Consider the following 21,467-nt stretch of genomic DNA (forward strand, 5'->3'; position numbering starts at 1 on the left):
TTCGTTACTTAAACTTACAATTATTTTGATATAATGGGCGTAGGCAAAAATCGTATAAATACTTGATCATATAAAGCTTTCTAATTGAATATGAATGAACTGTTCTTCGATAAAAAGAAACAAATGAGAAATTCCTAAAAAGAAACATTGTAAACGAAAATACCCCTTAAAGAGCGACGAGGGAGAAGGGCGAACGACCGCGTATGAGGGCTGTCGTAAAACCGTAATCGTACGAGCAGGTGCGAAATGAATCAAGAAAGAGGAATAATCGTACAGAGCATCGAGTCTCTGAATGGCCGGACGGCAATGGTTATTTCGATTTAGAGGAACGTTGGAAAAAAGCTGTCAGTTACGACGCGGTTCCCGTACTTTTCCCGAAAGAATGAACGTCCCCGTCGAGTATATACGTTCGTTTTACGATAGCAGTAATTTCGATTCGCGGCGATAAACGAACGAAAAGAGGATGGCGCCATCTATAAAGCCAGAGGCATTCAGAGGCGATTCGATCGAATTTTTGCTCGCGGTTCGAAGCGGCTGGCCCGTTAGGAAGAACGAGAAGTAGAGAGCGTTGTTCTCGCTCTCCGTAAATCGCTTCATTTCCCAGTCGAGGATTATAACGCCCTCGACCGCCAATAATAAAATAAATCACGGCCTCGTAAAGGCATCCGTCATGCCGGTGGTGTGCGCGAACCCGCACTCGAACTTGTGTCGGCGTCGTTGCGAATCGGCGTCGCTACGGACAAACGTTCTTGCGGTTGTAATATAGTTTAGTGCTAACGCGCGAATGCTTAGACGATGCCCACGATGGACGAAACAGCCCCGGCAATATTTCTTTATTTAATGCTGCTAGTAATGGCCCGATGGTAAATCCGTTTTATTCTTTGCGCTGACTCAGCACGAAGCAAAGGTGCAAGTGGACTTTCTTATACTGCTCGTCGTTAAGCATCTCCGTTTGGTCGTTTCTACTTTTCGTATACATCGTACCGTTTTATACGAAAACAATCTCATTGTCACAAACGTTGAAACTTTGATCGATACCATGTTAGCAGATGATGTGGAGGCAGTACAAGTGACCATATACATACGTTATGCGCAGAAATCTGACTGGCTACCCTCAAACAAATATCTTATGCCAATGAAATTACAGAAGCAGATACAACGTTATCGACCTAGGATCCTAAATACTGACTACGACCCGCCATGTTATGAATACAAACATTACAGCCGCAATATTCACGGAAGTTACGATCGAATTACTTCGGCTAGCTTTTCTCAGAACTTAGCCCCAGGACATTATGCAATATCCCCGAAGCTCCGAAGTCTTGCAAGTCTATCGACAACCATCCACCGGTGTGTCGACGACGTCGTCATCCCCGTCTCGAGTTAGATCCACCTTAAGTGCTCTCCGGGTAAGACTCGAACACAGTCGAGCACCCGCGACAGAGAGAGAGAACTCGATATCGTCCGAATTTCCGTTCGACGAGCACGCAAACCGCCCAACGAGCTTTCGAGGATACCCTCATCGTCTGAAAACGGTGCAACATCGTTCGCCAACGACACCGACGTATCCTCCGACACTTATACGCCTTAATACCGCGGCGGCCGACTAGACGAACAAAGGAGGAAGCGAAACTCTGCAAAGAAAGAGAAAGAAGACAGACAGTGAAGTCGCATTAAAGGAACTCGACACGGTGTGTGTCGTGCACGGCGTCTTGGGTCGGTAACCCTGGTTTCTTCGACTGATCCTAACCTAACCCAAGGAAGTAATATCGCCGTCGTCTAGATTGCCTCGACTCGTAAGTTACATCGCGTAAAACTGCTTGTAAAGGCAGGACTTTGGCTGAAACAAAACTTCGTATTCCGCGAGCGAACACTGCGCGTGTTTTGGTAAGCCTGCATGGACACGTACACGGTGGCTATAAACGCGAATTCGCGTTGTTACACGCACACACGTACAGGGAGAACGTACGGTTAGATAAGCGCGATTCTGTTAGCTCAAACGGGCTCCGAACTTGGAAACAAACACAGACGTAAACGATCACGCTATCTCTTGCACAATGGATTCGAATTTCCGCACGAACCAACATGGTCGGGGTACCATATTTCTAATTTTCCGATTTTATAAATTCCGAAGTTATCGAATCTCCACATTCTCGGATTTACACAGCAAATTCCCAAATACTCAACTCACAAAATCCTCTAATTTCCAAATCTTCAAATGCCTATCTAAATTTTAAAGTCCCGAACAGCTAAGTTGTTACGGATACACGAACATACTTCAGGTTAGATAAGCGTGATTGTGTCAGCTAGAATAGGCTCCGAACTTGGAAGCAAACACAGACGTAAACGCTTACAACACGCTATCTTTCGTATGACGATTGGAAGAGTTCCCGCACGGAGTCGAGCAAGAACCGAGCAGCGTGCGCAAATAAACGCCGGTAAGAGAGGATTCGCGTGTGAGTTAGTTAAATATATGAACGGTCATTCGCACGAAAAACCAACGTTTCGTTGCGTGCGAGCGGTTTGTGTGTAGCCCCGCGATCGAATAAATATACGGATAGAGATCTAACTTTATGCAAGCATCGGACAGAGTGGATGGACTTTACCTACACTAGCTTGAATAAGTACGCGGACACTTTCACGTGTTGATAAAATATGAAATAACTTTAAAGTGAATCCTGTTGTTGCTAGACTGCTTGCTACTACACAGATATTGCTTAATAACTTTCTTCCATTGTTCCATGAAACTTTTAAACACGATTTGCAAACACCATTCTAGCTTAGGAAAGATTTCATTGCAATAAATGTAAAAATGTCAGTAAAGTGTGCAAATGTGCGATAGTGTGCACACTGACTTTTGAATTTGTACAAGATTTAGAGCTTGCAAGATATCCCAACTTTTCGCTGGAAGCTCGTTTCTTGGACAATTCGTGAGCAGTTCGGGGAGTGGGAAATTAAAATAGAGCGAGTTGAAAGAAAGTTGCGAAACGACCAACTCGCGTTCGTTGTACTTCGAATTTTATTGCGAAACGTCGCGGAGATGCCGGGATCGCGTCATCGCGGCGAACGACGCGGGAGAGATTTTTGACCTAAATGTCGAGCGAGATGACCGCCGCGATGCGAGCGTCGAATTTCCGACGACGCGAAGCTCGCACGAAATCTTCGCGCATGGGGACTAAAAATATTGGCCACTCGCGGAGGGTCTTTTGAACGATCGAACAAAGAGGTGGATTCTGGCACTGATGTGGAAAGCACGTGCACTCGAGGACATTGATTGATAGTTTCTCAATCTGAGAATTCGAGTCTAAAATTTCGATCATCGGAAACACATGCAAATTAATAGCAGTGCAATTAGTAAATCTTAATAACTTAATAACTGCTTCTCACATTTTATGTGCATCAACCAACCGTAAAGATAAACTCAAGGCTGTAACACTATTATCAACGGTAAGTATCAATATCAATTTCGAAATGCGAAATCCCGTCGGCCAAATAAAGATTAAATGTTCGGAATGAACCGCACTACAAAGCTAACGTGCAAATTCCAGATAACACGGATCATTTTCAAACCTGTTTGCATCGATTTGAATATTCTCGATAAACCATCACGCATGTCGACAAGCATCCTCTTTATTACCAGACGTATCGTGATGTAAGCGATGAAGGGGAAAAAAAATGCGAAACTGTTGACACGACCAGCAATTAATTCGTCGGGGAAAAAAGACGGAGAAATCAAAGGGAAGGAAAGACGGACGTCTGGCGCCACTTGGGCAAACACACTAGCCTTAACTCTTGCTTTAGCACCTTATTTCCATACGATTGCAAAATCTGACGAATACACGCCTTCCGAGTAGGCGACACCCAGCTTCTAACACCATTCGTCGTGACTCCTGATTGAACGTCGACTTTTTCCTCCCGTTTCGCCCTACGTTGCGTTCACAATGGTCAACGATAGATCAGCCGTGACCCGTCACATTCATCACCGGTACACGAGTATTTTTGCTCCGTCGACGAGACAATAAGTTAACCCAGTAGGAGAGACACCGTATGCTCGATCCAAGAGAATCGATGTTTCCCCGTAGGGATTGTATCGAGGGAAACACGATTACCGGGCCCGATTCTTCGACGGCTTAATGCCGTAACAGCTTAAGCTCTTTTTGGAAAACGCGATCGGCCCTGACCAGCGAGATCTAATTAAGCGAGTATCCTAAAAACGCTGTCCCCTCTCCGCTCCGCGCAATACAATGCCTTATTATATCAGTCCAATGAAATGGCGCGGACATAAAAAGAAAAGCATAATTACTGTATAGGGGTTGCCATGGCACGACCCCAGCGTTATAGTACACCAGAAGTGTCCCACGGGAAACCGGCATTAGGGGAAGATACGAGAGTTGATACACACGGACCGTTCCCAATCAGAAAAATCGTTTAATTTAATAACCGATCGAAAATACTTTCGTCGTGTCGAGAAACAAGATCAACTGAGCGAGCAGATTAGTGCACAATGGATGGGGGACAGGTAATGAGAACCAACCTTGCTACTGATTACTTATGTTGGCAGAAATATTAGTTGCAAAAGGAACCTTCTTTTTCTGAACGTTTATTTACATTTACATAACAAGATCAATTCAACACAGGTTTAACTCTTTAACGACGACCAATTATTTTTCTTGAGGCCACTAAACGAGTACCAGAAGTAACGAGACATCGTTCGAACCTGGTTCGTTGAGGATTTCACGGCGAAACAGGAAAGTACAGTACGATACCTGATTGTCGACAAATCAGCTTCGCTGGAACTGTTAACAGCGTTCAGGATTCAACGAGAATGTCCTCCGTTTTCCTCGACGATCATCGTCGCGATGCAGTCGCGTTCTCAACGAACGAACTCATCCCGATCAAACGACCTTCTTTCGCCAAAGAGATTAAATCGCGTCTCAAAGCGGCTTTCCTGCTCGCGGCCCTCTTAATTAAGGCACACGCCTACCAATTAACTTAAAAATTAATTACCATTCGCGGTGAGTGTCCCAATTAAAACGGGACAATGAGACGAACGAGCCGGCGTGAAATCGATGATGTAGACGACGAGTGGAGCAGAATCGGAGAGCGAGAGAGAGAACAAGACAGATAGAGAGAGAGCACGGAGCGAAGAAATAAAAACGCTCTCGCGCACAGCTCACGGCACGGTTAATGAGCAGATTTCGAATTTTCTCGCGGTCTGGCGATAAGGGGCGGCTCGCCGCTTTTAAAATTCAAAATAATCCTTGTAATTATCAAATCCCAGCGGCACTCTATAGAGCATCCTTGAAAGGATCCTGACTCCTCATTACCGGCAGCGTGGCCATCAAAAGGACCTCTTCCTTGCTTTCTCCGCTTTCTTTTTCACTCCTCCTCTTTTCTTCGATGAAGAAAAAGCAACTCGTAAAAGGAGCACCGCGAAGATAAACGCGGACGACAAATTGTAACAAGCTCGTAGAAACATGAAGATACCGCAATGAGTACCTGAATGTCGAACGTGTAAAAACAGGGCATTACTTTTAATACCCATTACAACGTAATGTACAACTTAATGTACCACAAATGTAACGCAATGTATCGTGATTTTCTACTGCAAGAGTACATGAAATGGTACTCAAACAGTACACAATATAATAATAGCTATCAATAATAAAGAACTAATGTCCAATCCACTTTGGAAGCTTCCAAACTTCCCTACAGTAAAAATGCTATAAAATAGAGAGGAGTAAATTCGAGAGAAAATATTAATGATGATTATATCGGACATGGACGACGAGATGAACTGCCATCTTAAACTAGACCCTATGACGAGAGAACAGCAGGGAGATTTCCGATGCGAGCTGCCAGTAGAATAGGGCGACCAGCAAGCAGACTTAATTACCAAAGTTTACGAGCGACCGCGACGGTAGGCGAATTACCATGCTAATTTTTCTCGGCTGCCTTCTCGATCTCTCCGTCAGTCTTTACGGTTCCTGACGACTTTATACTACAACCCTCGAAACTTTTCGTCTCATATTTCATCGTCCTAACGAGATCTCCGGGCAGATTTCAAAACAGGCCTTCGGATTTCAGCTACAGCCACGCAGGCTACCGGATACGCTTTTTATCTGCCCCGTCGTGGTTATCGTTTTCTGCTCGGTTGGCAGATTCATTAATCGTTTCGCTTCGTCGTCGACCATATGCTAGCTAACCAGTCAAACCTTTCTGATCGTTAATTAATCAATCGATCGTAGGCACAAAACGCGAAAGTTACGAAATAAAAGCCATTGTATTTTTCGGTCACGCAAATTTAACCCTTAGCGGGTCGTCGTACTGTGATAGTCATTTATTATAGTGTTAGCAGACTGTGGGATTTCAATGAAAGTTTTATAATATTTTTAAAATTACCCTGTCTGTACCATACACTCATTCTATCTATTTTCGTATGCAACATAGTATTACTTGCACTTACAATAATTATGTGTATATTGCACTATACAGCTACAACTAAATTAGAAAAGTTAAAGATAAGATTAAAATATTCAGCTGTAGTTCTTTCAGTAAAATTGCTGCACTTAATCCTGTATTTCTATTAGTACTGTATCTACATCGTCCATATCTAATATATGTGTTTTATATTTTATACAGAAAGTACAACTTGCAATACGAATATGAGTCATCACAAGAGGACCATAATTACAGGTCATCATAATAAGAGATTATTAACAGTATCCCTAAACGAGTTAAGATCCACAGCTGTCCACTTTCTCTACCAAATATTAGCAAAGTCATATTACAGTACGGAAACAATACAACGTAAATAACAAGAAGTAAGCAAAACAACGCTTGACGAGTACGCTCGACGAACGAGGCTTCATCCTCGCTTTTCAACCCCCGTCGACCCGTTCGCCATCATCTATTGTTTCTACCGTACACCCGCATATCCAGCGCGATATATCTTTTCGACCCCCTTATTGCTGGGGGTAGTTTGTCATGTTAATTTCGCGAGACTCGCGAGGGTGGTCGAGCAGGGCTTTTAACGCACTGCCACCGTCCCGCTCGTCGTTGCCTCTCGCCACGACTCCGTGTCTCGTCGCAGAGAGAGATGCAAATCCCGACGCCGATGAAAGGGTTAACTCGACTGCCGGCCATTAATATGCTAATAGTTTTCGAGTCTCGCGATTCCGGCTTATGAGAGTGATTATCGCCGCGTAATGACCCAGAAACGCTTTTTCCGGAAGGGTAGCCTCTACTCGCCTCTACCGAACCCGCATCTCCTGTGGTTTTTCTATGCGACACTCTTTATGACCTTTCAAACCTCGCACAGAAAATGGCCGACCAGGGTCGTCAATTTTGAATAACACAAAACAGCTATTAAATTACTACTTTTCCACTTAATTACAATAAAATATTGCTCTTTCGTAATAATTGTGTTTTTAAGGGTCGTACAAACGAGACAGATTACTATCAAAACCGAAAGCACTGCCCATAAACCTAACCAGCATATACCGATACTCGTTTCAAGATAAAATCTTCGTCTGGCGTTTATCGAGCGATCATACACGTTAGCTTCTAGTTGTCGACAGCTCTTGATCGGTTACAAGTCATATTATCTAAATTTCTGCTTCAATTTCTCGACGGGTGGTAGGCTCGTTAACGACGAGCAAACGAGCTTCCGTCATGCTTGCTTAGTGGATGATATATGTCTCTGTCCTTCACCTACGCGTGCAAAACGAGCGTCAGAGCGATGCGGGCAGTGATAAAAATCCAGTGGGCCACGAGTACGCGATTACAGGGCGACACGTGCGTGATGCAGTGGATCGACCACGCATCCTAAAACTTCGTACACAACCATCGGTAAACCGTGTACTTCACACGCGACGTCTCGTATTGTGCTTGTAAAATTTGTCTCCCGTGCCAACGATCCGGCTAAAAGTATTAATCCGCCCGTGGCTCGGCCATCGATGCTGCGAAACTGTTTAACTTTTTTATCGTGGAACGCGCTTTACGGTGAATCGTAAAGGGACAGCCATTTTCGCGTAACTTTCGAATCGCGATTTCACCGTCACGCAAATTCGACGAAGCTCGCAATCGATTGGATCGTGTCGAAAAGCGCCGTAAAAATTTAACTGGGTGGGAAAACTTTTTCCCTTGATAAAGTAACTGACTGAAGTCTGATCATATACCGGAAAAACTTTCGACTATTGATCCACATTTTACTGATATATAATAAAGTACCAATAGTATCTTTTATTTTCGAATCCTTCAATCTGTAAATTTTTAAACTTAAAGTTCCATAGGAAATCTAAATTCAGTGCTAACCCGTGAATGAAAGTTGATCTATAACGGTGATACAATACTAGTTTAATCGTCGTAGAATCTCGTTAACGCATGGAATTCCGAGGGTAGCAATTTTAGGGACCGTTTGATCGATCACGTCAAAAATGTGATTCTCCTGCGTACAATGCGTTTCTCACAGCGCATCGATGGAAACCCCTGTTCGAAAGTGGCAATCTTGAAAACTCGTAAAAGCGAATCAAACTCCCGGTGCTTTAATCCGGCGGATGATTAAACGTTGCTTTATTGCCCCGGCAACGACGTTACGACGCTGCATGAAATTGCATCACGGCTGCACACGAACCGTTCGCTTAGTTACATTGGAAACGACACCGTGTAACTTTCCTCTCGACGAGTAGCGTCGAAAGGAGAGATTAAGCACGTGTCCCGTGCACGTTGAAAGGTAATACCTCGCCCCGAGCACCCTGTATTCCTCGAAGGAGTTACGAGGGTGTTACTTTGCAAGTTCTAGTGGGCTTCGAAAAGCTTACATAATTAAAGTGAAACTATTTACTACGCACATCGCGGTGCAAATACCGCCAGCTTAACGTCTTTAAAATTCACGTTCGCTGAAAATTATCAGCAGTGACAGGATGGAAAATTTAATTATGGCTCACTAAATATTAAGCTACAATTTTGTAGATCGTCAAAAATAACTAATTATTACTGCTATCTGAAGATGAGTAAGGAAAGTTGAAAGTTAGGGATGTATACAGTGGATCCTTGATTGTGAGGATAATTAGAATTGAATTCAAAATTCGATTGCAATGAAAATACGAGACTGGTGTGTCACATATGAACTGTAGAGTGCGTCATAAGTGTGTCACAATATTGTAGAGCAAAAAGTTAAGTCCACTGACAAATATTCAAGTTCCATCTTGATATTCCACATAGAATCAATTACATCACCAGTTATATGGCACTCCGTATCTCAACTTTCAATAAACCCATACAAAGATTCTCAGCACCGGTAATAAAGATATCGAAGATAGCGTCATACCTCAAGAAGCAACTTTCCACGCAAATTCTGTCCATAAACGGTGGATGTAACGATCGTCTTAAAAGCAACCAAACATCGGTAGCAAGAGGTGATCCCGCAAGATATGAATTTTCAAACAGATTCTGTGAATGCGAAGTCAGCGAACGAGGCCGCGCATAAGTTGACTATCTTCTCACGACACTCGGTGCGCTCAGCTTTACGCGCGGGTCATAAACACGAATTAATTTCAATCGTTCTATGCGAACAGCTACGCGTCTACGTGTGTAATTCGACGGTTCCGTCTGTGGTGGAGCGTACAGCTCGGTCCGAGGGGAGGCCAAACATAAAACAATAATGGCGAAACATAAACGACAGAGCACTTAACACTTGGCACTTAAACAACTGGCAAATTGCTCCCTTGTCAGGCCGGCCTTAACCCGAGAATTTAGGTGGACGGGTTCTGACGAACGACCCTAGCTCTTGAAATCGAAATCGTTATCGAAGGAACACATCAGGCCTTGTCAGATTGAAGCCATTCGATTAATTCATTGAGAATCTGGATTCTTGACTTAGAACTTTTGTGGAAGTTGGTCAAAGTGTTTGGTAGCCTAAGACTATGGATCACACTAAAATATGAAGTTGTCAATGTGTAAATCCTAGAAAGGATTAAAATATGACAATATGAAATATGACAGTACTCGTATCTATCAGCATAACCGATGCAATAATCCTTATCCCCTTACTGCTGTATTCGCACAATTTCGACCCATCACATCAATCCCGATACTAAAAAATTTACAATAAACGAACGATCGAGCATACAACGCAAAATAAAGCAGCACTTTAATCGATTGGGTGTTCCCCACCCTCGATACACAGGATATCAAAACAACGTTCCAAATCCCCTGTACCGTGAAAACGGCCGACGCCGTTCCATTCTCAAAATGAAAGGGATCGAAGCGCGGTCATTTTAAATTCACGGCTGCACGTTGAAGCCAGCGAATAGGAAAATTCGTAGAATCCGGCGGGATCCGGTATCGCGACCGAAATCTGCCCGATAAATTTCTCCTTTCATAAGAAGTAATGAAAGTCAAATAGTGGTTTGGCACCCCGAGTGGTTTACAGCGTATTCTGGCACGTTGTAGGGCAAACAGATAGACGAGGGAGGCGAGAGGGAGGGGGGCATATGGTGTCCTCGCTGTTAAATGCGGTATCGTGCGCGATGCCCTCGCGTTACCACCCTTATTATCGAGCAGACAAGCCGAACCCAAGCTGGGGTGGAACCTAGGCGTTTTAATTTTACAGTGTCCCCATAAAATATTTGCCATAACAATAAAAGTTAGACGGAGCTAAGCCGTGATTTGCGAGCGCGTGATATTGCCTGGCGTCCCCAAAATCTTTTCTCTCTCCTCTGGCCCAAGCGGATCAGTCGATTTCCACGGACGGAAGAGACGTTGAAAAATATAAAAAAGGCGTGCAACCGGTAACGAGTGGCTGTCCGAGGGGAAATCGATGGGTCATTCGAGGGTCTCGGACGAGTATCGCGATGAAACTCGACGGAACCTGACAGAGAACAAACGGCGAACATCCGGAGGATTACAGAACACGCGCGCGAAACGACCGCGCCAACTGATCAAACAAACTGCAACCTGCCCATCGGGTTATTTATACGCTTGTATCGTCACGTGCCTGATTTTTCAAACAGCCAGCACACGAAAATTTCAGGTTGCGCACGATCATCCGATTCGATCACTGGCTATTTCCGTACGGAGTTGTTCCTCCTTTCGAACATGCCACATTATTTTACATACCATATTTATTGCGAAATATAAGACCGATAGTTAGCGTCAAATACGGTGTTCAATATCTCCCTAACAGATTGTACAATAAAAACGCTTCCCATTAATTTGAAAATATTGATCTCCATAAACGTGAGGCATAAGGTCTCAAATGATAGTAGTAAAAATTTAATTTGTATCCAAGGAAAGAACAGATTCTCTAACGTTCGACCACTCGATCTCCGCGAAACGCAGTAACCAAAGATGTCTCGACAAAAGGAGCTCGTAGAAGGAAGAGTAACGGGAAGACCGTAAAATCTACGGCCGTGTGTACACAGGCATTATCGACAATGGAAGCGTAGGAACACGGTTGGACGTATCCATGGCCACGTACAGCAACCGGTGATTACGCGATAGACACAGAACGAACGGCAAAACCGTTCGACGAGCTGGCTAGGTAAGGTAACGTTGAAACGAGCCGAGCCAGCGACGAATAAAACCGTTTTCCGGACGAGCATTACGCGAAACCTCCGTCACAAGCTCCAACGAGGAAATAAAACGAGCCGTAGCCGACGCGATAGTACTACAGGTATACGCGTGCTTCTATACCGCCCCGATAAATGTACGAGATAACGGTACGGAGGTATATCATTATCTCGTACGCCGCCCGGTAAAACCTTCTACCTCGGGCTTCGTCGACGAATGTGCCATTCGTAACGTAACCCCCCGAGGACGGCCAGAAGCCGGCCAGTGAATTTTTAATTTTTATCGTCCCGGAACGAGCAACCGGCAAATCCGTCCGGCCAAAGATCCGAAGTCGCGATTGCGGTTAATGCTCGACGGTCACGACGAGAGCGCTTCTGGGGACATGCGACTGTTATACCTCGACGCGATTTTTCGACGCTCACTACGGGACGATATCGATGCGAGACATCCCGTCGGGTTCTCACGAACGTAAACAAGAGTGCACGGTAACGGGAAATTGACGAGAAGGAGGCGACTTGGTTTATAATTAAGCTTTTGGCTCCAATGAGTTTCGATGAAAACGCATCCGGCGTATGATACTGAATCATTTAAATACGGCCTCCTCGAGCCAACAAATACAATCAAACGCTACGTCGACAACATCTCGACCATGATTGGATTCCTTTATTACTTCCGCAGTTAATTAAATAAAAAATACGACTGAAGGCTGACATTTAACAGGGCGGCACCTGAACGTCGGATCGACACTGACATACTTATTATTCTGCACTGATGCTGTTACTTGAAAATATATATAATTAAAAGAATCTATTAAAGTTGATTCGATATTATTCAAGAGTTAAACTGTTAAATGCGACAGGCTTAATTAGTGCTCGTACCGAGTTTCTGTATAAACAGGATAAGTCCTGTTACGGTTCAACTTCTTGCGCCGTGGACGATGCTTCCCCGGCGTTAATTAATTTCCGTCCGTTGTGTTCGCGAGAGAGAAATGTCTCAGGAGGGGAGTGGCTCGACTTCCGATCGGAGATGAGAAGCAGAACGGTGACTCGAACGATACCGTAACGAGCGAGCACGCCATTCGGCCGTTAAATTCGTCGACGATTAATACAAAGACGCGGCATCGCGTCGGTATCGAGAAACTGACGCACGAGGGTTGCAGGCGTTCGATCGTTCGACAATCCTGGTACATGTGTACGCGTTTCCTTGGCGTGCCTTAATGGAATACCTCGCGCCACCTAATGCACGGCCTAAAGAATATCTAATTATCTAACACGTGACCCGACACGTGTGGGAAGCTCCCGGCCGCTATTTTCTGATTCATTTATCGACGGCGTTGCGGAGAGAATGGCAAGAAAATAGAGAAGGAGAGAGTCGGTTGTTCGACCCCTCGGTGAGATATTTTGTAAAGTTTACTCGGACCTCGCGCTGTGAAACACACGCTGCTATTAAGGCGGCTTTTTTCACGCGATACCGCGCCGCGTGTCTACCTGCGTGTCTCGGCGTGCATGCGCGTGCCGCACAGTTGCGTTACGTGCAACCACTTAGTCAGTGTCGATCGTAATAGTAATATCGAGTTTCATCGTCGATCTAGGAACAGAGAGAAGAAAAATGACGATACCGACGAGAGTCGTAATTGGCCCCGCTTCAATCGTCTCTTACGTGAGAGGTACATATTCACCTCTTGTTTCATTTTCTGCGTTCTGTCGAGTACACGAGCGCAACTCTACCGCGTGTACACGTCCATAAGAAGCTATTACAGGTTTTCATAGAACTTCGAATCATAATGGTGCATAATGCGCGTTCGGTACTTTCCATGGCGAGAGAGCGGCCGGCACAGCACGAAACCGCGCGCGTCTCCTCTCTTGTACACATGTACCTACGTAAGTATATATTCTTCGCGAGCAATACGATATTTATTCGCGTAACGAGGATACTTCTAAGGCTCGATGACATTTTCAAGCGATACACAATTGGCCGTAAGTACGCGGTACAGAGAGAGAGTATACGTACATACGGTGCGCGCTCTCGTGCCCGGAGCTTTGTTCAAGCTTTGAAAATAAAAAAATATTTTTTCTCATTGCCGTTGGAGCGTACTCGAGAATGTCGCTCGAGGGTGTTGCGCGAAATTTTCGAGTGTTTCCCATGCCTGTCAAATCGCCGTCTCTCGTCCCATCTACCCGCAATCGTCAGGTAGTGCGTACACGAGCCAACAACTATACGCCTACTCGCTGCGACACCCATTACCACCCCAATGACTCCGCGGCGTGCTTTAATATTTACTATTGCATCCCTGGAGCACCCTCGAAACCGTGTATCGTGCCACGGTCGAACGCCATCAACCCGTCAATATGCTTCGATCCTCTGCCGAAGGGTGCCAAGAGGGTAGGCGCATCTCGCTACGTGGAAGCGATGTAAGAGAAAAAGGGACTACGAGACAGAGAGAAACGGGGCAATGGGAACAGGGTCCGTACGTGCGGGGGAAAAGGGTGGTGAATCAGGGAGGGGGCGGGGGGTTGCAGTGCTAACAAGTAAGCGGCAGGAAAACTGGCCCTACTCGCCACGAATTGAAAGCGGAGTTAATTGATCGGAAGTCTTGAGGCCGCACGTGCCGTTTTTGCATTGTGTTAGGCTCGTTTCACTGAACCGTACAGAATCGACTGGATGTTATTCGAGAATAAATAGTCACGTATAGAGCGATATTTTTCTTGTCTGGCTGCACCTCGAAGAGGACCGCCCTTCCGACCATTTCATCCTCTGAATCATATTCGAGACCAGGACCATCCAGGTTCCTGCGTTTCTCTCTGACGGTCGTCGTGTAAAAATCGAGGCAATTACCGTTTGATCGCGTTCTTCGAGCAACTCCCTCGATTTCCGCTACAGGATATTAGTTAGCAGGCAATTGCACAGAGGGTGGTAAACTGTTAGTTGAAATGGAACCCGTAAGATCGTTTGTAGGGTCAAATTAAATTTTATAAATCCCAAAAATACGAGTATGCGAATAATCCTAGTCACCTTCGTACCCACCAAAATTGTTGGCACAAGAAAGAATATATAAAAAAAAAAGAGATACCGGGATAAACCGGCGTTAATGCGATTGCGAGAGGGAGGCTCGACTGCCTACCATATATAATCGAGTTTCCATCTAGCCAGCAGAGACGCAGGAGGACGGGAAAGCAGCGAACCACCCCCGTTTTGTAATTGCTGGTATTTATAAGCAATACCCGTCGAGTATGGGGCCGTGGGGCTTTCCTAAACGTAATATGGTAATACGGGCAATGGCCCATATTGACATGAACGATGCCCGCCATTAGCGGGCCCGGCTCTGGATGACTGTTTTTAATTTCCTCGCCAAGTGAATTTCTGCTCGATGGCTAGGGTGGATATTGCTGCGTATCACTCATAATCACTTTTCTCCGGGAATACGTCGGTATTCCTCATTTTTCTACGCTGTCCAGCTCTCTCCGCCAATTTTTCGTTTACCGTACCCTTCACCTTTGTAAACGAATTCCTGTATGTCGCAAAGGTTCAATTCAACTCGTCGCGACTCAACTTGATTCAATCTGATTCATAACTCTATTCAATTCGATTGGACCCAATTTATTTCAATACGATTCACTTCGTAATGTAACCAGTAATTACTGTCCGCTTCACTGCTGCCCGTGTGTACGTCCGTCTATAATGGCCCCGTGGGCACAATTACGCATCACTTTCATAAATCAACATTTGATGCATGTTGCGCAACATACGGCTTATGACACCCTTAACGACCCCGAATTCACCCAAATTTATTCCGCCGCGGAGATAAGTATCAAGTTCTTCGTAGGTGCATGACGCACGGAAAAGTCATCGCGGGGCTAATTCTATTTGACAAAACGAATGGACGTAGTTGCTCATAACTGGAGCACACCTGCGAGACCCTGGTACGCAATGGTACCTCGGTGCATATGTGTCAAGTGTCCATTAAGTAAGGTCGAAAAAGCACGGCATCTACGATTTCGATCTCTGTCGGCTGAAATTAAATCATCATTACGAGCAGCTTGCACCTACGTTAGATCCACATCGGTGCAGGGCTCGCGCAGGTGTCGCGTCTCGTTTGCAGTTATGCCACTGTAGCTGGTGTGTCGTAGCTGTAGTCGCCCCTCTATCTGATCAACGATTTGTCGTGGTACCTTTTACCCGGCTGTGTAGCCATCGTGCCGCGATATCCTTCCGCGCGCCACGAAGAAGCCACGTGGGATCGATTAATTAAGCCGTTACACGAGTAAAGCAACGCCGCCTATTACGCGGACGACCGTACTTCCTAGTCGATCGTCCATTCGTTTTTCGTCCAGTCCCGTTTCCGACGCGACGATCATTTGAACGGAGTGAAAAACGTGAAAGTTTAATCTTGCCGGGGATCTCGAATGGACCGGGAACTCCGGCAATGGTCGGATGAAAGCACGGATACTTTCCGGTTCTGCAAATCACGCCTCATCCTTTAAGTCCGAGACCAAGCGGTTTGGTCGGCTGGGTCGGGGGTCGAGAATCGTTAAAGCCCCTGCGAATTCTTTCCGTGAACACCAAGAAAAGTCGAATAAGCGGGAGAATAAAGAGCGGGCGAACATCTTACTTAAAGAGATCCTCAGAACAGCTCGGGCAGAGGCGTCCGACGAGCGCCAAAAGTTGGAACTCGAGAGCAACCGGGAGAACAATAAAACGGGGAAAAAGTGGATCGGGAATGGGGGCGGAAAGAGAGAGACAGAAAATGTACGGGGTTGGAAGGAACCGAATTTCGTGCATGCTTGACGCGTGTGTTACAAATGAGACTTCGACACTGCAGATAAAACTAGGAAGTTAAACAACACGAAATTTGACAATCTGAAAATTTTGAAATTGGTAGAACTGAAAGTTTGCAGATTTAAAAACTTGTATGTACTCTTTGCGATGGGATGTAACAATCCGTGACGCACGTACACCAAATCGCCCACAGAAATTACTCATCAAAAAAGGGGAGAAAAGAGAACGAGCTTCCGTAGCTGGAGAATTACCGAACAGATAATACGTCGTGGCAATATACTTGTTTCAGGGAACGTCGCGGAGTCCATACGTTTTAATGCGCTCGTTAATAGATCCGTCCTTCCCTCCCATGTTCCTCCCCTTTTAATCTGGGGAATACCTCCCGTAAGGATTACGGGAGATATATGCTGATGGAAAGTTGTACGGTTTATAGTAGTTATTCTCCTCTGATGAACACCATTCATATCGACGCGGCAGACAGAGGCTGACTGTGTCTGGTTATTAGAGGGATGTAATTAATATTGTCTTTCTCGCTGCTTCTCCCGAGTCGGTCGCCACCCTCTCGTTAACCGACGAGGTCCCGACTTAACCCTCTGTCGAGAATTTTTCGCTGACAACTTAACGATTTAATGCGACGTTAATCGAGTTAGCCGGTAGGATCCCGAAATGGCTAATCTCGCGGTTAAACGAATCATCTCTTGATTGGTAAGCGCCGTCGATCCGTATCGACGGAAAGCAACCCTTTCTTTTTCCCGGGAGCTCTTCTCGCGGTCGTTACAATTTTTGCTTGACTTTCGACGTGCACTTTCGCAAGGAACCATTACGCGAGAAGAGCCATACGGTTGGCCGTACGCCCAGCTATAGGTCGTAAAGCGTAAAAGGCTGCTTTAAAGGCTGACTCTTAATGACGTCCACGTGCATAATGCTTACGTGGAAACGAAAGTCCTCCCTGATTATTGGGAGGCTAATGCGTGCCGGCGATCATGTCAAAATACCAACCACTGCAGGCTACTAAGTGCTGCGATACTTTTGCTAATGGTATACCTCCCGTTTATTTTACGATATTACATGTTTTCCGTTCGACCTGGCCGTTAATTAGTACAGACTGGAATCGTAAATGGATAACCGATATAGTTGGACGAGTGAGATCGTGTTTGCTGATCGAACCCGCTGTTTCTGATACAGCATACATGATAGAATCACGATTTTAATAAAATCTCGAATTTATCTGATAAAGATGAATATTCTTTTTAATATAAGATACAGATTTTTTGACGAATTCTTAACACTTATGCATAACGCAACTAATAGAAATATAGTAACCACGATAATATATCGCGGTCGTAAATGTCAATGATACTGACAGAGCATAGTACCGATTAGTTATATGTTAAATACATGGAATGAGGAATACGAGTTCTCATTTCCATTCAACAAAATTTACGACTACGCTGTATCTTTACAACTACTGTACCATCAACGCATAACACTACCAAATGTAAACTGTTTGTAAATTGCATGTTATCGACTCTACATGAGCTGTTCAACTAAATCACGCGTGTCAACCTTTTTCTGTAATTTGTTTTCTGTCCCATCGATGTTTTTTACAATGACGCAATATATTGCGCAAATAACAATATTAATGGGAAAAAATGTAGAAGTCGAATGTCTGGCTCGCATTCGTCGGTTTGCTAACTATTTTTAGTCAAGCAGATGGGTGTAGCAGTGTCTTATCGTATGTCTTTTTGAGCCGACACGTCTTCTAATCTCTGGCTCGACAGAGAAGGATTTTACACACTGTGTAGCATTGAAACAGCCACCACGTAGGATTTCCACGTCCCGTGGTGTTATTTATTTTCCAGCGAGCGAGCTTTAACTCTTCCCTTCGTTTACGCACATAAATACTCGTTTAAGCCTCCCTCGTGGTGTATCTCGGTCGGCCGATCCATCTCTCGTCACTCATCTGGGATCATCAATCGTCTCTCGATCGTTCGGGAGTTTCTGGCGGTCCACTCGAAAATACTTTCTACCAGGCATCCAACTGATCTAAAAATAAGAGTCGTTCGTTTCGGGGAGACACCTTGCGTTGTCAAGTGTTTCTCCAGCATTTGTTATTTTCTCCACGTATATCTAACATATTCTGCAACTACGCTGCTGCATGTTGAAACAGAGACATGTTGCAAGTTAATCAGATTGAACTACATGGAACTGAAACCTTCGGTACAGAGTAGTTACCTTTTTATTGAGTCGTACCAAAGCAAAAGTACACTATCAAAGTTCAAGCAACGATCGTTTACGGAAATTCGCAAAACGGGAGAAACACAACGTCAATCGTTGTTGAATCGCTGCTGAGCGAACGACGGCTCAAAGGGTTCGCAGTGGCTAGGAGTTAAACAGTGTAATACAGATTAAACAGGCGGTGGATCGAGTAAATTTAGCCGAAACGGCGTAAAATGGTATTTTGTAACCGCGCGGTATCGCGGCGCGCTCCGCGACTCGGAGATTAATGCATCCTGGGCTTTACATTTCATTGGCTCTCGTAGCTTCGACTCCCGTTCGCGTTTATACGCGCATAAATGGAGGCGTTAAACCGACTGCCTGACAACCCTGATAATTGCCTGGCGCGTAAAACCCGTTACGAGCCTTGTTTGTCAGTTTCGCCAACGTATATTACCGGCCCCGTGCCCTTCTGCCCGTTCTCCTTTCGCGGTTCCCTCGCGTTCAACTCCGTTCGTCAAACGAACACCGAGGAAACTTCAACAGTTTACGGGAACTTCGTGTTTCACGCCACCTGACGACTCGCGGCCATAAAAGAGTGAAAAAAAGGAGGCGACAACTTTTCAGGAAGACTCGCTGCCATCGCACGATTATCGTACGCGCCGAGAAACTTCTTGTTATCGTTATTGGACTCGTCGTCCTCGTGTTTCAAGCTTCCGCCTCGAATGACCATAAATTCTGATTAATTGACCGCGATTTGAAAACTCACGTCGCCACTTGCAAATTTAATACACACAAGGGATCACGTTTTCCGAGAACAACGACGATCTAGAATGGAAAAAAGTTTTATTTGCGGCATCGTCAAAGATTCGTCTACGATAAGGACATGTAATAAACATGAACCGAGGAAGAATTAAATTCTCGATCGAATCGCTTTAGTCTACAAAGATGGCATGTTGATTAGGATCAGATACATTTGCAGTTCGATTATCCTGTCCGTCATAATGACCAATTACATGCTACTGCTTCCTCGATCTGTCTCCATCCTGTGTACGATGAACACAATATCGACAGCAGATCGCACACAATCGTAATACACGGACAAATAATTGTCGGTGGGTTATCGAGCGTGATGAAATAGATAATAGTGTTGAGAAGTTGCATTAGGAGATCATGAATGTATTCAACTCCGAGTTATATTGAAGAACAATTTAATAAACAGGACAATCAGAACTCTGTACGCGTCTACACTTTTCGAGTTCTCGCGTTATTCTGATTTAATCGCGGTTGTCCTTGACGATCAGAACTCTGACTCGAATATGCTCAGACTGCTTGAAATATTCCACTGACAGCTTGAAACCATGATTGAGCTTCATGTTACAACTCTACGAGTCCTACGTCGCAATAATACCTTTCAATGCTCCAATAAGTTATTATACTTCATGGAATAGTAAGAGCTAAAGACACAAAGTGGCTGACATAAGTCGTAAAATACAAACTCGGACGTTTGAATAAAATGATAAAATGGTGAAATCAATATTTCAAATCACAGAATGCAAGGTGCCATAACAAGATTCCAACCTATCTCCAGAAACAAAAGCCCGTAATCGTTTCCCTCGGTGGTCGCCGAGGGGATATAAAAGCATTAACGTACCGTATCGTCTGAAATACAACGGCACTTAAAGTGCCCGAAGATACGAATCTGAATTCATCCCCTTCTTTCCACGATATTCCGCGCAAGGGTTAAAGAAGTGCCAGGACATTAAGCGAAAGCGAGCGCGAGGGGTTAGTTCCTGGTTAACCGCATCGGTCCCCGTTTCTCTCCTCGAAATAGCACAACCATCCACAGCCTACCCACCCTTCCCAGTGATTAAAAACAATTACCGTTTCGTCGGCACGGCATCATTCTACCCTCCCTCGCCCCGTAATGAGCATCCTGTTCCCGGAGAAAATAAAAAAAAAAAGAAGGAGTGAACGGTCGAGCATCTGAGCCCCTGCGGGTTGTAGGTGGTCGAATATTCCCGAGTCTCTGGCTGTCATTTCCGCGGTACATTTCTATGAAAACATTTCTACGGGTCGGCTGGCATAGGTAGAGGGTTAGAAATCCACTGCAGATCCTACACCGTATATCCTGGCCGTAGTTACTCAGGGGCGGCGAAGCTTGTACAACAAGGGGTAAAGCCCCGACTAACGCAACTTACCCGTCAGAGGGATGATTCTCGTGGTAAATCACGAACCAACTTATTCCCCGTGTTTGCACCATTTGCCTGAGTTACGTTCAATTCGTGGAAAAGCAGATTTTACAGCTAGCATTGAACTACCTTGAACTCCTCGAGGTCTTCGAAAGTATCTCGACCCTAATTAGCCATTGCATTGACCTCCACGGATACTGATTCCACGATTCCTAATGATCCGACGGGTTTCCACGAAATCTATTGTTGGCCACTTCGAACACGACCATTCGACGAAATCGCGTGTACGGATTGTTCTCGCAGGTGTGCAGTTGCTCCGAAGCGAAATGCATTGTTAACCAGACTTCCCAAGTTCTCACTACATCTCCAAAGTTCTGTAGTCGCAAATATTCGAACGACCAAATTAGTAAATTCTCAACTTCGTAATTAAGGTCCCAAGTTTTTCTATGTATCTGAATCCCCAAATAATTTCATAAATTCCAAAGTTCTGTATCCCCAAATACCTAAATCGTACCAATTGCCATGAAGTATTCCCGGAGGTACAGCTGCTTCGAGGCTCATTAACTTCCGTTCATCGAGGTGAGACGCGTTGACGCACGATGATCGACGCCGACGTAAACGGTGCACCGTGTCGACGCTTCGTTTGCCGATCCTTTTAAGTAATATACGACGAATTTTATTACGATACCTCTGCCGTGAACCGTGGTC

This window comes from Megachile rotundata, chromosome 12 (genome assembly GCF_050947335.1).
Source record: "Megachile rotundata isolate GNS110a chromosome 12, iyMegRotu1, whole genome shotgun sequence".
In the NCBI taxonomy this organism is placed as follows: Eukaryota; Metazoa; Arthropoda; class Insecta; order Hymenoptera; family Megachilidae; genus Megachile; species Megachile rotundata.